The sequence below is a fragment of the Rhinopithecus roxellana genome, chromosome 19, assembly GCF_007565055.1.
Source record: "Rhinopithecus roxellana isolate Shanxi Qingling chromosome 19, ASM756505v1, whole genome shotgun sequence".
NCBI lineage: Eukaryota > Metazoa > Chordata > Mammalia > Primates > Cercopithecidae > Rhinopithecus > Rhinopithecus roxellana.
In genome coordinates, this window is record NC_044567.1 from 59365838 (window position 1) to 59387964 (window position 22127).

General features: G+C 45.7%; 1 long non-coding RNA gene across 1 annotated transcript in view; it reads right to left on the reverse strand.

The window, feature by feature from the left end:
- LOC115894962 overlaps positions 1 to 22127 on the reverse strand; it is a 186971-nt gene that overhangs the window by 88932 nt on the left and 75912 nt on the right. The window lies entirely within an intron of this gene.

Consider the following 22127-nt stretch of genomic DNA (forward strand, 5'->3'; position numbering starts at 1 on the left):
CCATCTCAGCCTCCCAAAGTGCTGGGATTACAGGTGTGAGCCACCACACCCAGCCACAATCTGCTTATAATAAACCCCCTTTGCTTTAAATTAGCCAAAGGTGATTTCTATTGCTTGCAAACAAGAACCCTGATGGATAATGGATTCTGTACAAAAACCCTGGCACTGGTGCTTGGAAGTTATACAGCACTACGTCTGTTCAGCTTTGTTTTTGTGTGGTTTTGATGTTATCAACTTGTTGGGCAATAACATATGCAACAGAAAAATGCACATTTCATGACAGTACAGGTCATCGAATTTTCATGAAATACACACAACCATGTAACAGGTACTCACATCAAGAAACATATTACCAGTCCACTCAGAAGTCCATCTCCTGCTCACTTTGTCTTTACCACCAAACAAGGACAACCACTCTCCCAACTTCTGACATCACAGAGTAACTTTACCTATTTTTTGAACTTTATATAAATATAGTAATACAGTATATACTCTTTATCTGGTCTAGGTGTGATCTTTGTTATCTGTTTATCTGTCACTCAACATTATGTTTGAGAGATTCCTCTATACTGTTTTGTGTAGCTATAGCTATTTATTTTCATTGCTGTATAATATTCTGTTAAAGGAATACACCACAGTTCATTTATCCATTCTACTGCTGGTAGTCATTTGGGTACTCTCTAATTTGGAGCTACTATTAAAAAATGCTGCTATAAACATTCTAGTACATATCTTTTGGTGAAATATGAACATATTTTTGTTGGGTATATATCAATGCTCTGAAAGTATGCATATGTTCAACTTTAGCAGAGACTGCCATATATATTAGCATGATTTGTTTCTTTGTTTAAGACAGGGTCTCACTCTGCCACCCAGGTTGGAATGCAGTGGCACCATTATGACTCACTGTAGCCTTCACTTCTCGAGCTCAGTCTGTCATACCACTTTAGCCTGCTGAGTAGCCAGGACTACAGGTACACATCACCACACCTGGCTATTTTTTCTTTTTTTTTTGGTAGAGATAGGGTCTCACTATGTTGCCCTGGCTCAAGTGATCCTCCCACCTTGGCCTCCCAAAGTGCTGAGACTACAGGCATGAGCTACAGCAACTGACAACAACAATTTTTAATTGAAAAAACAATTTTTACCCCAAAGGCATGACACTGGGAAAGAATAAGAAGTGTAAGGAGACGAATGTAGGTAAAACTTCATATGGAGGCATTTCCCCCCTTTACTGCAGAGGTATTAAGATGTATAAAGACCCTGGTATTTGGCATTTTGCCACTCGGCTTGACCTGGGTTAAATAATTGCTGACAGGTCATTGTGAAAGTCAAGGGCACAGCTGGGACAAGACATTTGAACTCTTGGCCTTCTGACCCAGCAGCAGAGAATCACACATTTTTGCCAGCACCACTGGCCCCAGGGAATCAGCAGCCAACACTAGCATCTCACCCAGTATCACCACTTTCTCCAGCATCTGAGAGGGGATGGCTTACATTTGGAGTCCTATCATGGGCCTCCAGAATCAGCAGTCACTTAAATTAGGCCAAGAGGGCCAGGTGTGGAGGGGATGAGGTGGGGATTGGTGGAGATTTGAATAAATTGAGAGTGAATGTCTAGTCTTAAGGAGACATTTATCACTCAGGTTGTTGATTTTTGCCAGATGGGAAAAAACAGGCCATTATTGCCAGATTTTCTGGCTTTTCAAGGGAGGCTAGAAAACTGTTTTTGTTTTTGTTTTTTAAATAAGATATTGCAATTTGTGTTGTTGGCAACTAATTTTAAGAACGTAAACATGGACTACTGTTAACCAGATGAAACACATCTATGGATCAGATCTGGCCCAGGAACCACTGGTTGATCATCGCCAATCTGGAAGGACACAGCATTTCAGGCTCAAAGGAGACGTCTTCTACGACTGCACAGAGCACACATGAAAGAAAGCAACTGAACACCAACTCTGGAGAGCACAGATGTTTGGAGTCTATTCCAAATCCCCTCTCTCTCTTACATGGAGAAACTCCCTCCATAACTATGACCTGCTTTGTTACCTCGATGACTTCATCATTAAATAAAGAACCCTTCAGATCATGAACACCTCAGACAAGGTGTCTCACACTTGAAGAAAACTGAGTCTTTTTTTTTTGTTTTTCCTTTGCATCTGGCCATTATGTGTCCTATAATGACCGCAGGTCACTGGCTGTGCCTCCAGCCCTCATTTCTCAAGGCAGAATCCATTTGAGTTGACGACACCTGGAGCAGTTAAGCAGAACTTGAAGAACGATTTACCCACCAAGAAGTCATCAATGAGAAGACACTCTCTTTAGCAAATCAGACCTTGTTTCCAATCAGCCCAGTCTCCATGCTTGAGTTTTCAACATTTTACTCAGCAAAGTTGGCTGCAATCACATGAATGTCAATGGGCTACTTAATTTTTCCTTTCTACTTCTTCCCCAACCCGTAATCACAAATACTATTTCTCTGCCTCTGCCCTCCTTCCCTCTATCTGACTGCCCTCAGAATACCACACACGCATACACACTCCACTTACACACGCGCACACACACGTCCATTCATCAATTCTAAGAGCAAATTGGTAGGAACAATGTAGCAACAAACATATATGGGAATAGGTTTGCATTTACTTCCACTTGTCCTCACCACCCACTTTCTAGCTCCTAGTTAAGTATCAGGCATGTAGTGGTGTTTGATAAATATCTCTCCAAATCCTGTAGTTCCTCAGACAAATTTGCAAGACCTCACGTGTGCTATTAGAATCAAACAGCTGTTTTGGAGTCACATGAGGACTTACCAAGGATGTAGAATCTCACCACGCCCTGCAGACAGGTCGAGACAGGCATTTACCAGACAAGGAAACAGGGACGCAAAAAGATGCTGAAGCCATCTGGGCAAAGGGTAGTTTGGAGAGGCAAGAGGAAAATCCTGTTGCAAGATCCGAAGCCTCTAAAACCCTGGTATGCCTACCTCCACAGTGGCTACATCTCATCCAGTGATCATGACAATTATTCAATAAATTACTGTGTTCAATAAGCATTAGCTACATACCAGACACTTGACATCTTGCACAAATGTCATTCTTGCAGCAATTCTACAAGGCTCACTGAGGAATCTTAGGATAAAGAGCTTGCCCAAGGAGTTTATCAAGTTAATCTCAGAGGTTCCCAAGGGAGAACGTGGAGGAATAAGGTGAGGGAACATCTGGGGTTGTCACAACACACAGGTGACTGCTGAAATTCAGTAGGCAGGGGGCAGGGAAGCTGGAGGTCTGCATCACTCAGGTCTTTTCCCACCCAAATGCCATCAGCAGCCCAGTTGAGAAACACTGGTTTTTAAGCAAGAGCAGAGCCAGGATGCACCTGCCTACAAGCAAGTCTGCCTCAACAGCCCCTGTCCTTCCTTACCATCCCATTCTGAGGCTTCAAAGCCATTAATGTCACATAAGCTACTTCCTGGTAGAACAACTAACTGCCCTTTCAGTAACATCTTATGGAAACTTCAGAATCTAGAGAACAGATCCAGATCTAGAACAAAAATCTGTTCTCTCCCCAACAGAACAAAATATCCATAGTTTTTTTTTTTTTTTTAGACAGAATCTCACTCTGTCATCAGGCTGGAGTACAGTGGCACAATCTCAGCTCACTGCAACCTCTGCCTCCCTGGTTCAAGCGATTCTCCTGCCTCAGCCTCCCAAGTAGACACACGCCACCATGCCAAGCCAATTTTTGTGTTTTTAGTGGAGACAGGGTTTCACCATATTGGCCAGGATGGTCTTGAACACCTGACCTCGTGATCCGCCCATCTCGGCCTCCCAAAGTGCTGGGATTACAGGTGTGAGCCACCGTGCCCGGCCTTGCAAAATATACTTAAGATGTAACTTCCATATATAAAGCAAACTGCTGAACTCAGTGTTGTGAGAAAGAGCTTCTTTCTTTTTCAAGACAGAGGCATTGCTTCAAAGGCTGCAATTTCGTAGAAGAAAAAGGAAAGGAAAAGAATAATGCAGACTGTGAGTAGCACCAAATGCCTAGTAAAGATCATGTAAGTGGCTGGGCACAGTGGCTTAGGGCTGTAATCCCAGCACTTTGGGAAGCCGAGGCGGGCAGATCACCTGAGGTCAGGAGTTTGAGACCAACCTGGCCAACATGGTGAAACCCAACAATACAAATATTAGCTGGGCATGGTGGACCGTGCCTGTAGTCCCAGCTACTAGGGAGGCTGAGGCTGGAGAATCACTTGAAGCCAGGAGGTGGAGGCTGCAGCAAGCCAAGATCGCACCACTGCACTCCAGCCTGGGCAACAGAGCGAGACTCTGTCCAAAAAAAAAAAAAAAATCGTACATGTTCAACGATTTCAGCACCATGATGCAAGTGTTCAGAGCAGGCTTCATACAGAAGGGAGGACTTCAACTAGGTTTCAAAAGCTGGAATTGACTCCCCTCAGCAGGAAAGGAGGGAAAGAGAGACAATAAAATCAGGAGTGCAGAGGTAAGAAATCAGCTTGCCAAGCTTGAGGGGCACCGAGGGGACCACCCTGGGTAAAACACAGAATCCGTTTCATAGCAGACGGGGTAAATCTCAAAAGGTATTTGCACAGGATTGAGGAAGGATTTTATCTCGATCCAAGGAATTCCGATCTATCTTGTAGGAAGTAGGAATCCCTCACGGGTTGAGTGCAGGAGGGCTAAAAGTGGTGTTTTCAGGAATGAACAGACTGCACAAGAGTGGGTGGGGGTGAGTGGTCAGTTAGAAGTTCTCTCAGTAAATCCAGCATGAGTAAGAGTCTCCATGAGGTGAGGAGCAACGGAAACAGCCACTGAACCCTGCCAATTCCTTCTCAATACCCGTTTTTGTGTTCGATTGGAATAGGAACCGTTTTGGGGACCTGAGAAAAGGGGAGGGGTTGAACCTTACTTCATAATGTAGAGGCTGATAACCAGAAGAATGATGGCCCTACTGCTGACAAAATATTGAGGACAGGGAATTTAACCACAGAACCTTCAGGAAGAAATGGCCAGGAAATAGTAACTGCTAACGGGAAATCAGTGTTGTGGTCTGCAGACAACCTGGACATTCTCAGACACACAAAAAAAACCTCTCCCATCAGCCAGGTTTCAGGAGATGCAGCAGTAGCAACTTCATATGGTAATCTGCTATGTTGGTGGCTCCCAACGAAACTCACCTCCCGAGATCCCTGTCTTCATTTAATCCCCTACCCTTGAATTTAGGCTGGCCCAGTGACACGCTTCAGTCAACAGAATGTGGCAGAAAGGGATGCTGTACCAGTTCTAGGCCTAAGCCTTCTGCTGTGTATTAGTCTGTTCTCACGCTGCTAATAAAGACATACCTGTGATTGGGTAATTTGTAAAGGAAAGAGGTTTAATGGACTCACAGTTCCACATTGCTGGGAGGCCTCACAATGATAGCAGAAGACAAAGAAAGAGCAAAGGGACATCTTACATGGTGGCAGTCAAGAGACAGAATGAAAACCAAGTGAAAGGGGTTTTCCCTTATAAAACCATCAGATCTCCTGAGACTTATTCATTACCACGAGAACAGTATGGAGGAAACCACCCCCACGATTCAATCATCTCCCACTGGGTCCCTCCCACAACATGTGGAAATTATGGGAGCCACAATTCCAGATGAGATTTGGGTGGGGACACAGCCAAACCATATCAAGTCTGTCTGGCAGCTATCTAAGAAGTCAAGCTAGGCCGGGCACGGTGGCTCACGCCTGTAATCCCAGCACTTTGGGAGGCCAAGGTGGGCAGATCACGGGGTCAGGAGATCGAGACCATCCTGGCTAACACGATGAAACCCCGTCTCTACTAAAAACACAAAAAATTAGCCGGGCATGGTGGCGGGCACCTGTAGTCCCAGCTACTCGGGAGGCTGAGGCAGGAGAATGGCATGAACCCGGGAGGCAGAGCTTGCAGTGAGCCGAGATCACGCCACTGCACTCCAGCTTAGGCAACAGAGCAAGACTCCATCTCAAAAAAAAAAAAAAAAAAAAAAAAAGGGCAAGCTATCCTCTGGGATAGCTTGAGAGACCACGTGGAGAAAGAGAAGCCCTTAAATGATATGAAAAAAGAGAGAAAGGTCTAGTGTCCTCGTGGCCCAGCGGAGCCCAGTCCCCAACCAATTCTCCAGCAGAATGAAGCCTTCTGAGTAACCACTGACCAGACTAGCAGAATAACCACCCAGCCAGGCCTAACCCAAACCCCAGAATCCTGGACAAATATAACAGTTGCTGTTTTAAGCCACCATGTTTTGGGATGGTTTGTCACTCAGTCACAAACAACTGATACACTTCCACCAGGCCATGGGTTGTGCTGGAGTGCTCTGGTGGTCCACGCCAACAATCAGATCATGCAAAGCTCTGTGCACAGGCAAATATACATGTCTTTCCTTGGTGATGGGTAGTATGAACATAAAGAGAAGCCATACAGAGCCACCGCCATCTGCAAGTGCTCTCTCAAGCTACTGGTGCCCAAGTTTGGCACATAGTTGGCACCTAAATAAACATTTGTAAAATGGATGCAGAGCAATCAATCTGATTTTAATGGACTCTAGAGAAGCGTATCCAAAGCTTACTTATTCCCGCAAACCTTCCCAGAAACTTGTAACCTTCAGTGTCAGGAAATGTTCTCATAAATCTGACCATACTCCCTGAGGCTCCTGAAGCTCATTTCCTCTTGTCCAGTATGAATGGATAACAGCTGGTCACTATTCCAATATCCACCGACACTGCGCCTTCCTCCGCCTTGCTGAGTTCTCCTCTCATCCAGAAAGAAGACTACTGCCTTTGCCTCCTTGCGAACTTGATTCTCTTCAACCTTTTCTAGAGAGGTGCTATTTCTGTTTAACAAGAACCTCCTGGGGATCTTGTTACACTGTAGACTGTGACTCTCTAGGTCTGGCATGGAGCCAGAGACTGTGCCCTCTAACAAGTTCCCAAATGATGCTGATGTCGCTGGTCCAAGGACTACACTTTGCACGGCTGCCTCATTTTACAGATGAGGAACCTGAAGTGCAGAGTGAGGGAGGCTCTACCACCACCATCAGAGCCCTGGGCCTGATTGCACAGACGCTTCTGAGTTATGTGACTGAAAGCAGTGTGGGAAATCAGGGCAGATGTTTTTCAGTTGGAGTGGCTCTAGAGCAGCTGCTCCCTTGCCATCTAAAGTCAGGCTGGCTGCCTTGCAACCATCCAAGAAGCTTCTCAAAATGCAGATTCACAGGCTTTCCTGCTGGAGACTAACTCAATAGACCTGGTCTGCGGCCTGGGATGGTGTGTTTTCCCAGGAGCTCCACGGGTGATTCTGATGCCCAGTGGGTTTGAAATTATTCATCTAGAACACAAGAGAGGCACTGACCCCACGAGAGTAAGACTCAAAAATATTAGCTCACTAGTATTTATTTATTAAGGGGGTTCTATGCTCCAGCCACTATTCTGATTTAAATCCATATGATTTTTTTTTTTTTTTTTTTTTTTTTTTTTTTGAGACACAGTCTTGCTCCTGTTGCCCAGGCTGGAGTGCAATGGCGCGATCTCGGCTCACCGCAACCTTCGCCTCCCAGGTTCAAGCGTTTCTCCTGCCTCAGCCTCTACCCGGCTAATTTTTGTATTTTGTAGAGATGAAGTTTCACCATGTTGGCCAGACTGGTCTTGAACTCCTGACTTCAGGTGATCTGCCTGCCTCGGCCTCCCAAAGTCCTGGGATTACAGGCGTGAGCCACTGCACCCAGCCTCATATCATACGATTTAAACTTCACTACAATTTCATCTAGTAAGTGCTATCATAAGTCTAAATTTATAGAGGGGAAACTGAGGCACAAAGCAGCTAAATAACTTGGCAAAAGTCACATCCCTACTAAGGGGCTGAGAAAGGGTCAGAGGCCAGTTCGTTTATTTCCAGAATCCACCTGTTAACTATTATGTTGTCGACATCTTATCTAAAGTGAAGATAAGCTCCCTGGAAAATCCCAAGGGTAAAACTGATTGACAGAAACAGTGCTTTTCAAAGCAGAAGCCGGCCGGGGGCGGTGGCTCACACCTGCAATCCCAGCACTTTGGGAGGCCGAGGCAGGTGGATCACGAGATCAGGAGATCAAGACCATCCTAGCTAACATGGTGAAACCCCGTCCTTATTTAAAATACAAAAAAATTAGCCGGGCATGGTGGCAGGCACCTGTAGTCCCAGCTACTCGGGAGGCTGAGGCAGGAGAATGGCATGAACCCGGGAGGTGGAGCTTGCAGTGAGCCGCGATCGCGCTACTACTGCATTCCAGCCTGGGGGACAGAATGAGACTCCGTCCCCCCCAAAAAAAAAAGAAAAAAAGCAGAAGCCACACACCACCAGTCCTAGAGAACATTAACGCATACTCGGTGGGGGCAAATGGTAGGAGACGATTTCAGTCAAATCTGGGAACAGAGAGCTAAACACCTCTTGTTCTCACTCATGTGGAAGCTAAAAAAGTGGATCTCATAGGAAGTCAAGAGTAGAACAGAGGTTATTCAAGGCTGGAAAGGGTAGGGGAAAAGAAGGATAGAGAAAGATTTGTTAAAGGCTATAAAATTACAGATGGATAGGAGAAATGTGTTCTAGTGTTCTATACCACTGTAGGATGACTACAGTTAACAATGATATATATTTTCAAATAGCTACAAGAGAGAATATTCAATGTTCCCAACATGGACAAAGGATAAACATTTGAGATGATGGATATGCTAATTACCCTGATCTGATCAATATATATTGTATATATCAAAACATCACTAGGTACCCCATATATTTATCTACAATTATTATGTGTCCATTTAAAAATAAATAAATAAGGGTTGGGCAGATTGGTTCACATCTGTAATCCCAGCACTTTGGGAGGCCAAGACAGGTGGATAACCTGAGGTCATGAGTTTGAGATCAGTGTGGCCAACATGGCGAAACCCCATCTCTACTAAAAATACAAAAAAAAAAAAAAAAAAAAATTAGCCAGGCATGGTGGTGCACACCTGTAATCCCAGCTACTTGGGAGGGTGAGGTAGGAGAATCACTTGAACCAGGAGGCGGAGGTTACAGTGAGCTGAGATCGTGACACTGGGTGACACTCCAGCCTGGGTGACAGTGTGAGACTCCGTCTCAAATAAAAAAGAAAAATAAATAAATAAATAAATGTTAAACGTGGGGAACACTGAGTTAAACTAAACTAGATGGATTTCTTCCTGTGGAACTTCTCACAGACTTCACCAGCAAGCATAAGGAAATCAATTTCCAAGGTAGGGGGTGGTGCATTTTGTAACATTCTCCAAACATCGTGGCCTGCAGAATCCCTTTGTCCAAAAGCATCTCAAGGCATCAGGAGGATGCCAGGAAACTAACTGCCTGTGGGAAACGTGGGCCCAAGGCAGTGCTTCTCAAACTTTAATGTACACACACAATACCTGGGACCCTTGTTAAAATGCAGATTCCGATGCCACAGGTCTGGCTGGGGCTAGAGAGTCTGCATTTCTAGCAAGAGATGCTGGTGTTGCATCACCCTCAGCATGGCAGGGACCTGCAGCACAGCTCTGGCTAGCTCTGGCCCCACCACCTCCCCAGGCAAGCCTTCTCCCAGCTCAGCACCCCCAGAACAGCCCTTATGCAGACTTCCAGGGCGGTCTGGCCTCTGCTTACCTCCTCAACCCTGGAACTATTCCACAGAGTGCAAGTTTCATCACAGGCCCCCAGGGAATCCAGACCCTTCTAGAGATCTAACCCTGGGTCCCTACCCCAACCCTTCTGTCTTCCAAGTGCCACACCCCTCCCTGCCCTTGCCTCAGAAAGCCCTCATTCTGAAGGTCAGATCCACTTAGCGGTCAGCCTTGCTCCCCAGCTGCCCAAGGTGGCCGGGATCAGCGGTGAGGAAGGGAGAGGAGGTGAAAGGAGGATAAGCAGAGAGCAAGGAGGCCCCGTGAGGTCTTGTGACCGACTGGGCCTCCTGGTGCCGCCGAGGTGGCAGTGCCAACGCACAGTGCTGAAATACTTGGCCTGTCTCCGGAGCAAACACCCAATCCAAACAGGCCCTAGTGTGTCTCCGAACAGACTGTGTAAATAAGGGGGGAGGAAAAAAAAACCCAACTGGCCACAGATCCCGCTTTCAAACACGTTGAAACAAAATAATCCCTCTCTCGCTCACTCGCTTACTCCCCTCCGCTGGCTCTTTTTTTTTTTTTTTTTTTTTTTTTTTTTTAATTTCCACCGGTGCCGAGGCCTCAGTGGAGCCTGGCTGGCGGCTTGTTAGAGCCTGCAGCCTACCTGTCCTGCATAGGAATGAAGCCGGGAGGAGTTACACGATATGCCCTCGTTGCAGGCCGGGGACACAGCTACTGCATTCAGAGTCCAGGAAACAGAGCAAAAGCTGTTCTCAGGGTGCGGCTGAGCGAGGAGCTATAGGGGAATGGAGGAGACCAAACTTCATGGAAGACTGTCCCATTAACCTGGCTTTTACCAGGGTGGCCCTGTCCCTAACGCCTAAGAATCATGCCCTGCATCCAAACAGCAGCAACCCCTGAAAACGGGATAAGAACTCTCCTGAACAGAGCTAGATCTAGAAAGCCCAGTACAGGGAGCCGAGCCTGAGCGGCCTGTCTCCAAAGGTGGCTCTGAACTCCACATGTGCATACAGACAAGGGGGCGACTTGCATGTGGTTTGTTTCTGGTCTTGCAGTCGGTTTGGAATTTTCTAAGTCAGGGTGAGGCGGGGGGATTGTGCGCGTGAGTCATGTGCAGATTGGAACCCATCTCCCCCCTCAGCCTGCAAGTTAAAACAATTGAGTTGTCCTTCTCAGCGTTTGCCAATGTCTCTTACTCAATCTTGGATCAAAAGGGCGTTGGAGGAGGAGGCTGGGAGGGAAATCCAGACAGTTCTCCGCCTCTGACATCAGGTCCAGCTGTTAGCATTGTGCTGTGGGTCCCTGAACAAGAAGGAAAGTCAGGACTGGTTTGGCCAGGTAAGTGAGGATCCAGTGTTGGGTGATTCGGATCCACGCAGCCCTCAGAGGCGATACAAACGTGAACTGGACATTCTAGGAAGAAAGAGGTGACTGCCAGGTGACCTTTCTAGTTCACATCCACTCACCATTTCCCTCCTCATTCCTATTCTTAGAAATAAGACTCTGACGCTCTCTTTTATACAGGCTAGCCCCCTGTAGCATTTCATGGTGATTAGTTACAATCTTCCTGACTTTCCTAAGAAGAGATCAGACTTACCGGGGTTAGTCCTCATAGCCTAAGGCCGGACTGGAAGAGAACTCCACATCCTATGTCCAAGAATATCATCAAATCCTTATGAAGCACCAGTTGTTGTAACACAATTTTAAAAGACTGGTTCAAAGCGACTGTGACGAAGCAGATCTGTGGGTCGAGCCAATGCCACACCCATTGTGGTCTTTATGCTTCCTTTCCAAATTAAAAAAAAAAAAAACAAAAAAACAAAACAAAACAAAAAACCAGCTCTTACACATTAATCTCCATTTAACATGGAGTGTCCATGGGGAAACATTTATGGACCCTGGCACCATATCCAGCGGAGAGCCCAGATAAATCAGATAATATGATCTTAGCTTTTAAGGGTTTATACCTTTGCTGGAAAAGACCCAATTTACCCACCGAAGTTCAATGCCTTTAGTTTCTTCAGATTGTACATGCTTGTAACTAAAAACTCCCCCTCCTTGAGTGGTCATTACGAACCAGGCACTATACTAAGGGCTTTCTAGGCAGAGGCTCTCACTTCTACAACCACCTTGTACAGTGCAAACCACTACTATCCCATTGCACAGATGGGCACATGGAGGCCTAGGGCACAAGCAACATGACCAGGTCCTACAGCTGTGAAGTGACAGCGTGCAGACCTTGATTCAGGGTGCACGTCATCCCCTTGTGTCTCTTACGGCACTTACCGCCTTCTTCCTACCTGGCAATCAAGCTTGTATTCACCTTCCATCTCTATCAGAGCTCCCAAAGTGCTCTGAGCGCCTTCCTTTGCACCGTATAACCTTGAGACAACGTTTATTGAATAAATGACTTGTAAGAGAGAAAAAGGGAAACTCTACTTATCCCTTTGTTCAAATATTTATTGAGCACCTACTATACGTCTCTCACTCTGCTGGACATGGGACCCGGGTGGTCAATCAGAGGTCCTGGCCTCATGGGCCAAGTCTAGTGAGGCTGATCCCAGAGTCACAGAAACAAGCTACACCCACATCAATCCCTGCAAAGCACTCACGTGCTCCCTTCAGAACCAGGCACTGGGGACATGACCATGAAGTAGGCTCTGCCGTGGAGTTGTTTATCCTCTGAGGGGAGAACACATCCACAAGAGAGGGAAAAGCATGGAATTAAAAATTTCTAATACTCTAAAGGAAAGGGAGGTTTCTAAAGTCCTCAAGAGGTCAAACTAGCTGGGCGCAGTGGCTCACACCTGTAAGCCCCGCACTTGGGGAGGCCAAACCTGGGCAACATACGGGAGAAAAAAAAACCTCTGCAAAAATAAAATAAAATAAAATAATTAGCCAGGCATGGTGGCGCACGTCTGTGGTCCCAGCTACTCACAAGGATGAGACAGGAGGATCATTTGAGCCTAGGAGGTCAGGGCTGCAGTGAGCTACGATCACACCACTGCCCTCCAGCCTGGGTGACAGAGCAAGACCCTGACTCCAAAAAAAAAAAAAAAAAAAAGGTCAAACCGAGCTAACTTGGCACAGTACATCCTACTTTATGTGAGAATTCCTCTCCTGCCATTTTATGTGACTCTGGGTCTCAGCAGTGACAGAGGTAACACACATATGGTAAGGACACAGTGAGATACCATTACATACCCAGCAGAATGACTGTAGTTTTACAAAGTGGCAGCACCTCCTCCATGAGGACTGGAGCAACTGGAACTCTCAGACATTGCTGGTGGGAGTGTAAGCAGGTACAGCCACTTTGGAAAAGGTCTGGCAGTTTCTTATAAAATTAAACATATACCTACTCTATGACCCAGCAATTCCACTCCAAGTTATTTACCCAAGAGACATGAAAACATGTGTCCACCAGAAGCTTTGCTCAAGAATGCTCATAGCAACTTTATGCAAAGCAGCCAAAACCTGGAGGCAGGGCAGGCACCCAGCTAGAGGAGCAATGGACACACAGCTGTGGGACGGTCACATAATAGAACACTGCTGCACAGTCAGGAGGAGCAAAGCTCTGATACAGGCAGTAACACAGAGGAATCTCAAAAACAGTATGCTGAGTGAAAGAGGAGCTAGGCAAAAGAGCACATCATGTGTGACTCCATTTATAGGAAGTTCTCCTAGAACGGCAAAATTAGACTAGGCAGAAAGACATCAGAAGAGTTGTTATGGAGATGTATTAGTCTGTTCTCACACGGCTAATAAACACATACCTGAGACTGGGTAATTATAAAGAAAAAGAGGTTTAATGGACGCACAGTTCCACGTGGCTGGGGAGGCCTCACAGTCATGGCAGAAGGCAAAGGAGGAGAAAGGCACGTCTTACATGGCAGCAGGCAAGAAGAGAGCTTGTGTAGGGGAACTCCCATTTATTAAACCATCAGATCTCATGAGGCTTACTCACTACCATGAGAACAGTATGAGGGCAACTGTCCCCATGATTCAATTACCCCCCACAGGGTCCCTCCCATGACACGTGGGAATTATGGGAGCTACACTTCAAGATGAGATTTGGGTGGGGACACAGCCAAACCATACCATTCTGCCATCATGGAGGGTCTAAGGGTGAGGGTGAACTGGCAAAGACCATGTAGGCACTTTGTGGGGCACTGGTATTATTCTGTACCTATGGTACTTTTCAGATTTGTTGCAGTACAGTGCATGCAAATTTTACTTTAAAAGAAAAAATATCTGCCATCAAATATTAAACTCTAGTGAATGATCTGAACCCTGTAGTATTTGGAGAGAAGAATACTAAAGTCCTCAACTTACTTGGAATGGATCAAAGAACATGGGACAGAAAGGGGCCTGAAGAGCAGGTAAGTGATAACGCAAGTCAACTGTGGAACACAAAAGTCAACTGTGGGCTGGACGCAGTGACTCATGCCTGTAATTCCAGCTCTTTGGGAGGCGGAGGTGGGTGGATCACCTGAGGAGTTTGAGAGCAGCCTGACCAACGTGAGGAAATACCATCTCTACTAAAAATACAAAAATTAGCCGGGTGTGGTGGCGCATGCCTGTAATCCCAGCTACTGGGGGGAGGCTGAGGCAGGAGAATTGCTTGAACCTGGGAGGCGGAGATTTCAGTGAGCCAAGATTGCACTCCAACCATTGCACTCCAGCCTGTGGGACAAGAGCGAGACTCTGCCTCAAAAAAAAAAAAAAAAGGCTGGGTGCAGTGGCTCACACCTGTAATCCCAGAACTTTGGGAGGCTGAGGCAGGTGGATCACAAGGTCAGGAGATCAAGACCATCCTGGCTAACACGGTGAAACCCCATCTCTGCTAAAAACACAAAAAATTAGCCGGGTGTGGTGGTGGGCACCTTTAGTCCCAGCTAATCAGGAGGCTGAGGCAGGAGAATGGCGTGAACCCAGGAGGCGGAACTTGCAGTGAGCCGAGATGGTGCCACTGTACTCCAGTCTGGGCAACAGAGCAAGGAAGCTCTGTCTCAAAATCTCAAAAAAAAATCTCAAAAAAAAAAAAAAAAAGTCAACCATAGAATCTACATGACGGGTATGTGGGTGCTGGTGTCTAATGCTTTCCATTTTCTGTATATTTGTAAATTATATATTGGGGGTGGAAGGAGGAAAGAACATCCCAAACAACGTCGTGTGAAAAGAACACTGACGTGCGGAGTTTTCAGAGGGGTTTACACAAAGCCTTGGTGTATAAATCAAGGGGAGTCAGGAGAGAGGAAGGGAAGAGAAGGCCTTTGGGGCACTTGGGGTTGGATTTAAAGCCACCTGATGTAGAGATGCACTTGGGGTCTGAGCTAAGGCCGAAGTCAGAGCGGCCTGGGTCTGCATTCTGTTACCCACAGCAAGATGCAATTTCCTGTTCCACGAGATGAAGCGCCCCTCGAATTTGAAACACCTCTCACTAAATAGCATTTTGATGAGTTAAGTGTAAATGAATCAGAAACAAATGGATTAAGTTTCTCAGCATACACACGTAATTGACACACACACAAAAATAAAAGAAACGGGAAAGGAGGCACCATGGGGCGGGAGGGAAAGGGTCTCCGCTTCAAACTGTGCATAAAACCAACGTTTAAAAAATACTTGATTGACTTGCGGATCTCCATCCCAGACACGGAGGGCTTCTGGGCCCAGCTCTTTAATATTCAAATGACTTTGAAAAATATTTCTCCTCCTGGAAAGCAGAGGGAAGAGGAAATGCTTTGAAGCCTTGCTAGTTATTTAATTATTTTTTTCAAAGGTAAGGCAGTATATTTTTATCCAATATTAAATAAACATTTTTTTTAATGGTATGTTCAAAGCCTTTAGGCCTCTGATGTTGGTTTGGGATTTTTTGTTTTGTCTTGTTTTGTGTTCGAAAGGGTGAGTGAGGATGACGCTTTTTCTTGCCAAATGTTCTGAAATTGCAACAGTAGACCCAGGAAGCCTAAGCATCCTCTCTGCTACCAAGGAGGAGGGAGGCTCAGATGGGCTTTAGTGACCTCTCTCGAGGTAAGCAGTGGCCCAGCTGGGATCAGAATGCAGGCGGCCTGGATTCTAGGTCCACGTGTAGAACGTTCTACCCTGGGCAGGAAAGCGATGGGCTTTAGCTCTGAGTTAAGGACCCCAGGGCTACCCTTCCTACGCAAGAGAGCTTATAGAAACATATTTTATCAGTCACCATCCATCAGGGATGATGACAGTGACCATCTCCCCAGGGATACTCGCGAGACTTCTCAAGTACTCAGCGATCCAGGAGAGCAAAGATATGTGAGGTCAATGGACCTCTATGTGAGGACGTGGACTGAGAAAACAAAACAAAACAAAAATCAAAAACACGTATGAAGCATTTTCTCTTCACTGGCCTAATTTAGACATAACCTATACAAACACATTGCACCAAGATTATTTGGGGCACAGGGCATGAAATAGTGAGATGGGAATAGGAAGGGCATAAAAATGATTCTCAAATACTCCATGTTTCAGTAACAGCCCCTAACAGCCCATAATTCAGTGCATTAACAAATAAATAGAATTCACACTCTCCTCTATCACAAAAGTGGTAACAACTGGCATAAAAGTTTTCAGAAAAGATGTGTTCAGGGTGAGATACATTCAACACCAGAATCTGCTGGAGACAGAGTTCTCCAGGCTCTTCCCGTAAGTGACGGAAGCATTCATTATTAGTAACACTAAATTGCTTCATTTAATTCTTGCACTGGCCTTGTGAGATCAGAGTCATTAAACACAGTTTAAGGATTTTTTTTTTTTTAATGGGCCACAGACAAAGTAACTAACCAAAATCACAGCTGGCAAGTGATGGATTCAAACCCAGGTCTCTCCAATTCCAAAGTCCCTGTTCTAATCATAACCTCTCTTCCATGCCTGGCTGTACCCAGAAGGGCAGACTTCAACCCAGAACACCTGTGAATTGTGATGGAGAGATGGGCTCTAGTATCTGACCAACAAAATTATAGGCTACTTTCTTTTCACAGAACAAATGAACTTTATTGGCTTTTGTTAACAAAATTATCATTGAAAACTACAAAATTAAGATCACCCATAATCCCAGCATTCAGAGGTAACCTGTTAATCTTTTGTTTAAAATCCTTCCAAAAGTCTTAAATGTGTTTATGCCTTTCGGAAAAAAATTTATTTTATAATCATTTTGGATTTACAGAAAATTGACAAAGATAGTACAAAGAGTTCCTTCACCCAGCTTTGCCTAATGTGAACATTTTACATACCACAGCACATCTGTCAAAATTAAGCAATTAACATTCGTACATTACTTTTAACTAAACTACAGATTTTATTCAGAGTACTCCTGTTTTTCCACCAATGTCTTTTTTCTGTTCCAGGATACCACACTGTAAGCCACTCATATGGTTTTAAAACAAATTGATTGTACGCAACAATATATCATGGACATATTTCTTTATCAACCAATACAAGTCTATATCACCACGTACCACCTTCTGTCATTTTTTTTTTCTTTTCATTTTTTTTTTCTTTTTTGTGAGATGGAGTTTCGCTCTTGTTGCCCAGACTAGAGTGCAATAGCGCGATCTCGGCTCACCACAACCTTCATCTCCTGGGTTCAAGCCATTCTCCCGCCTCAGCCTCCCAAGTAGCTGGACTACAGGTGTGCACCACCATGCCTGGCTAATTTTGTATTTTTAGTAGAGGTAGGGTTTCTCCATGTTGGTCAGGCTAGTCTCGAACTCCCAACCTCAGGTGATCTGCCCACCTCAGCCTCCCAAAGTGCTGAGATTACAGGCATGAGCCACCATGCCCGGCCTATAGCACCACTTTCAATATTCCACTCTATGGATGGGGATACCCTGCTCCTGAAGGGCATTTCCATGGTGTGCATTTTTCACTGTCTCATAAACACAGGATGGGCAAACTTATCAACGGTGTCCTCAGAAGAAATTTCTAGAAATGCACTGATAGCATGTCAAGAATATGCCATTCAAGGCTTTTCATTCATTTGGCTATTCTCCTCCAGAAAGCCTGAACCCATTTGCCTTACCACCAATAAATGAATAGCTTTAACTTGAATTCATTTTGGACAATAAGTGACTTCTCTGGTAAACTAACTTGTCCACTACCCTAGAAAGAAAAAACTATGGGAGTGGAAAGAGTTAAAGGACTTTCGAGACAGTCATGTTCCCCAAAACCAGACTGATGATTTCGAAGAACCATCCAGAAGTTAAAGTTCCATTCTCGTCAATTCAAGTTTGTCTCACTCTCCTCTCTGGTTCTGACAGCGAAAGAGATCTTCGGGCTTTCGGCATTTCAATCATGGAATTACTTTCGGGGTACGGGGGCAACCCCCACCGAGTTTAATTTCCTTCTCATCTCTCTGTAGTGTCTACTGAAACTCCCTAAAGGAAAAGCTTTGAGCAGGCTCCTGTAGTAATGCATGCAACAGGAAAACAAAGGATTTGATAGTCAGCAAAGTTATACTACGCCTTTTTTTTTTTTAATGGTGAAAGGAATGGGGGAAGGAGATTATAAAACTGCTTGCATATCTAGAAATAGTTCAAATTGAGCTTGAACCAGGAACCTGCCCAGCATGCTAACTGTGGCCATGGTGCCTCATCCAAAGGAAGCCCATATTTTATTTTGAGACTCCTGTTCTTTGGTGCAAAACACTTTGTCCCCATGCTTAGAAACACTATAAAACGCTATATATTTAGGATAACTGGGAAAAAAAGGCGGCTTGGAAGGTTTCGAGAAATTGAGCCCTACCCCATGCTGGGGAATTCTTCAGCGCCATTCTGGCTTGCAAAAAGAAAAAGAAAAAAAAAAGAAAGAAAGAAAAAAACAAGCTACTGGTCAGAGGGAATGCTCTTCCATGCCAAGCTCAGCTTGAATGAATACACAACACAAGCTCTTAAAGAGGGGCACTGCTTTAAACTAAGAGTCTCTTCTGAAAATGTAACTGATTTGAAAAAGCAGCAGGAAGTTGGGAATATTCTGGAAGGAAAAAGGCTGCAACCTGAGACATTTTCTTCACCCCAGTGTTTGCAATCTTGTCACTCTGGTCAAGGCCACACCTTTAAGTCAGGAGGGACCAAGCCTTTGAAGCGAAGGATGCCAGTTTCACTTTCCCAAGCAAAACAATGCCCAGGACCCATCCCGAGCTTGCTGCCTCCCTGGGGCCTCTGTGGTCTGGTTGAGTGACTAGTAGAACCCATTTCACTTTGAATTCTACCCAGAAACCACAGGAGGATCAGTCCACAGAAGAGAAAAATCTAATTGGTTACAGGGACTTAGCATCTGCCCAGAAGACATTCATGCCCTTTGTCCTACATGGTTTCCCGGCCACCAGGGAGGAGAGGACTTCAGTCCAGGGACCACATATAGAACCTGATTACTTTCAGTTACAAGATGAATTTGTTCTGGGGATCTAAAGCACAGCATAGTGACAATAGTCAATAATACAACATGGCTCGCTTGAAATTTGCCAAGAGAGTAGATCTTAAGTGTCCTTACACCCCCAACCCCACATACATGGTAATTATGTGGGGTGGTGAATACACTGATTAATTTGATTGTAATTAATTTAGTTGTAAAACTCATTTCACAATGTATATCAAATCATCATGTTGCATACCATGAATACATAAATACAAATTTTTATTTGTCAGCTGTACCTCAATAAAACTGCAGAGACAGAAAAACAAAAGAGATGCTTTCTCTTGTTAGCTGATGGAGTATTGCTTAAGTACAGGAGGAGCAAGTTACCGCAAAGAGAAAGTAAAGCCTTAAAAACCAAAGCACTGTTACTTCCGCGTGTATCTTCTAGGGTGAAGCAAGCACATTTCTATGAACGGGAGCCTTTTTAGGCCTATTTGGAGATCTCTAAAATTAAGGTGATTCAACCTACCAACCTTAAATTGAAACCCAAGCCATTATAAGATCAGACTGTAGCGTTCTGAAGGAGTGTCTAAGTGTACGTATGTGGGCTTTGTCACGCAGCAGAATTTGAGAAAAGGTACCACGCTGATGTGGTCCTTTACCAAAGCCCCACGCTGTAAGCCATATTCCAACAGTGTTGTGTGTGTTTGTTTTCTTTTAATTGTGAGTAGTTATGCATACTCTGTAAGCACAAACTGTAAAAGAGAGAGGTTATACGAATAGATCTCCCTACTGTAAATAAAACACGCTGTTGGGATCAAGTAAAACTTGCAACAAATTAAGCCTGACATTTAGGAATAACCATGGTGTAATTGAGCTACATAGAAATTCAGCATAAAAGACAAACTTCCCAAGGAGGTAACTCAAGCCACACCTCTGGGGGCAGATAGTGGAAGGCGAAAGGGGACCAAGGAAAGTAGCAAAGTCCCTGGAAGTCCCTCCGGAGGCTGAAACAGAAAGGCTTCAGCCAGGGCTCAAAGGCAGGCACTGTGGATCCAGAATACCACTCCGTGCTGTGTCAGAGGATTAAACAGAGTCCTGTGATGCCTATTCTTAGGCCCGAAGGTGGCTTGGGAGCACCTGCTGGAAGGACAAGGTCGACATCCTCAAATGTCCCCTTCTCTTGGTCTCCAGGTCATTGAACTTATAGGAGTCACTGAGGGACAGCCACACTCCTACTCCTTTAAAAACCACAAGCTGCCTTGCTGCCCTCACATCACCTGTAAGGCCATCCAATTATATATTTATTTCATTTTAAAGAAAATATCAGCCAGGCACAGTGGCTCACGCCTGTAATCCCAGCACTTTGGGAGGCCAGGGTGGGCAGATCACTTGAGGTAAGGAGTTTGAGACCAGCCTGGCCAACATGGTGAAACCATGCCTCTACTAAAAATACAAAAATTAACCATGCATGGTGGCATGCGCCTGTAATCCCAGCTACTTGGGAGGCTGAGGCAGAAGAATTGCTTCAACCTGGGAGGTGGAGGTTGCAGTGGACCCAGATCGAGCCACTGCACTCCAGCCTGGGCGATAGAGCGAGACACCATCTGCCCCCCGCCTCCCGCCCCACACACACAAAAAAAATCTGTAAGAAAGCTGGAGTGCTTTCAATTTCTCACAACTCGATTGGGCTGGTTTGTCTGGTCTACTTTCCTAGCTGGGACCAATCACAGAAGCACCCAGGGTTATTTACATGAACACCAGCTTCCAGAAAACTCTGCCCCTCCTCCCTTAGGAGGCTCTCAGGTTCCCCTCCTGCATAGACCTGGGGCAGCCACCACATTTCCCATACCCTAGAGAAGGAAGAACAAAGAGCCATTTGCAACACGGGACACTTCGGGAGGGAAATCCAGGGGCGGCCTCAACCCCTAAAGTAACATGAGAGCTAGATGCTCCCTAAAGAACCCAGCAGAGAGGGGCAAGGAGAGTCACCAAAGTGGGTGGGCACCCCATCCAAAGGCTGGTTCACGGTTTGCCCCGGCCCCTCCATCCTCCCACCAGAAGACAGGAGGATTGATTTCACTCCTGGGTCATTCCTGCCAGCCCCTCCTTACTGTACCTAGAGATGGAGGTGGGCAGTGAGAGGGACAGGATGGGAAAGCCTTGGCCCCAGGAGACTCTGGGCAGGGCCCTGAATGGACCACCCAAGCTATCCCGCTGCAGCAAACAGATGGTGTGGGCCACCCAGGGACTGCAAAGTGCACTGCTCAGCTCTTATGCCACATCCCAAGAGGGATGCCTGTGTTCACAGGGCCTTATTCTACACACACCCAGCCTAGCAGCAGATGGAGTCTACTAGGTGGCAAAAAGGTTAGCCATAAGAGTTTGGGAGTCATTCATTCATTCACACCTTCAACTTTTTTTTTTTTTTTGGAGACAGAATCTCACTCTGTCTCCCAGGCTGGAGGGCAGTGGCACAATCTCAGCTCACAGCAGCTATGACCTCCTGGGCTCAAGCAATCCTCCCTCAGCCTCTTGAGTAGCTAGGATCACAGGTGTGCACCACCATGCTTGGCCAATTTTTTTTTTTTTTTTTTTTTTTTTGTAGAGATGGGGTCTCCCTATATTTCCCAGGCTGGTATCAAACTCTTGGACTCAAGCGATCCTCCCACCTCAGGCTCCCAAAGTTCAGAGATTACAGGCATGAGCCACTGTGCCTGGCCACATTCAACAATTAAAGAGCCTAATTTGCCAAGTAAAACCATCCAGCTTCCCCGTCCAGTGGAAGGGGACCTGATATGGTTTGGCTGTGTCCCTACCCAAATCTCATCTTGAATTGTAGCTCCCATAATCCCCACATGTCATGGGAGGGACCTGGTGGGAGGTAACTGAATCATGGGGAGGGGTTTTCCTATGCTATTCCCGTGATAGTGAATAAGTCTCATGAGATCTGATGATTTTATAAAGGGCAGTTCCCCTGCACACACTCTCTTGGCCACCACCATGCAAGATGTGCCTTTGCTTCTCCTTCCACCATGACTGTGAGGCCTCCCCAGCCATGTGGAAT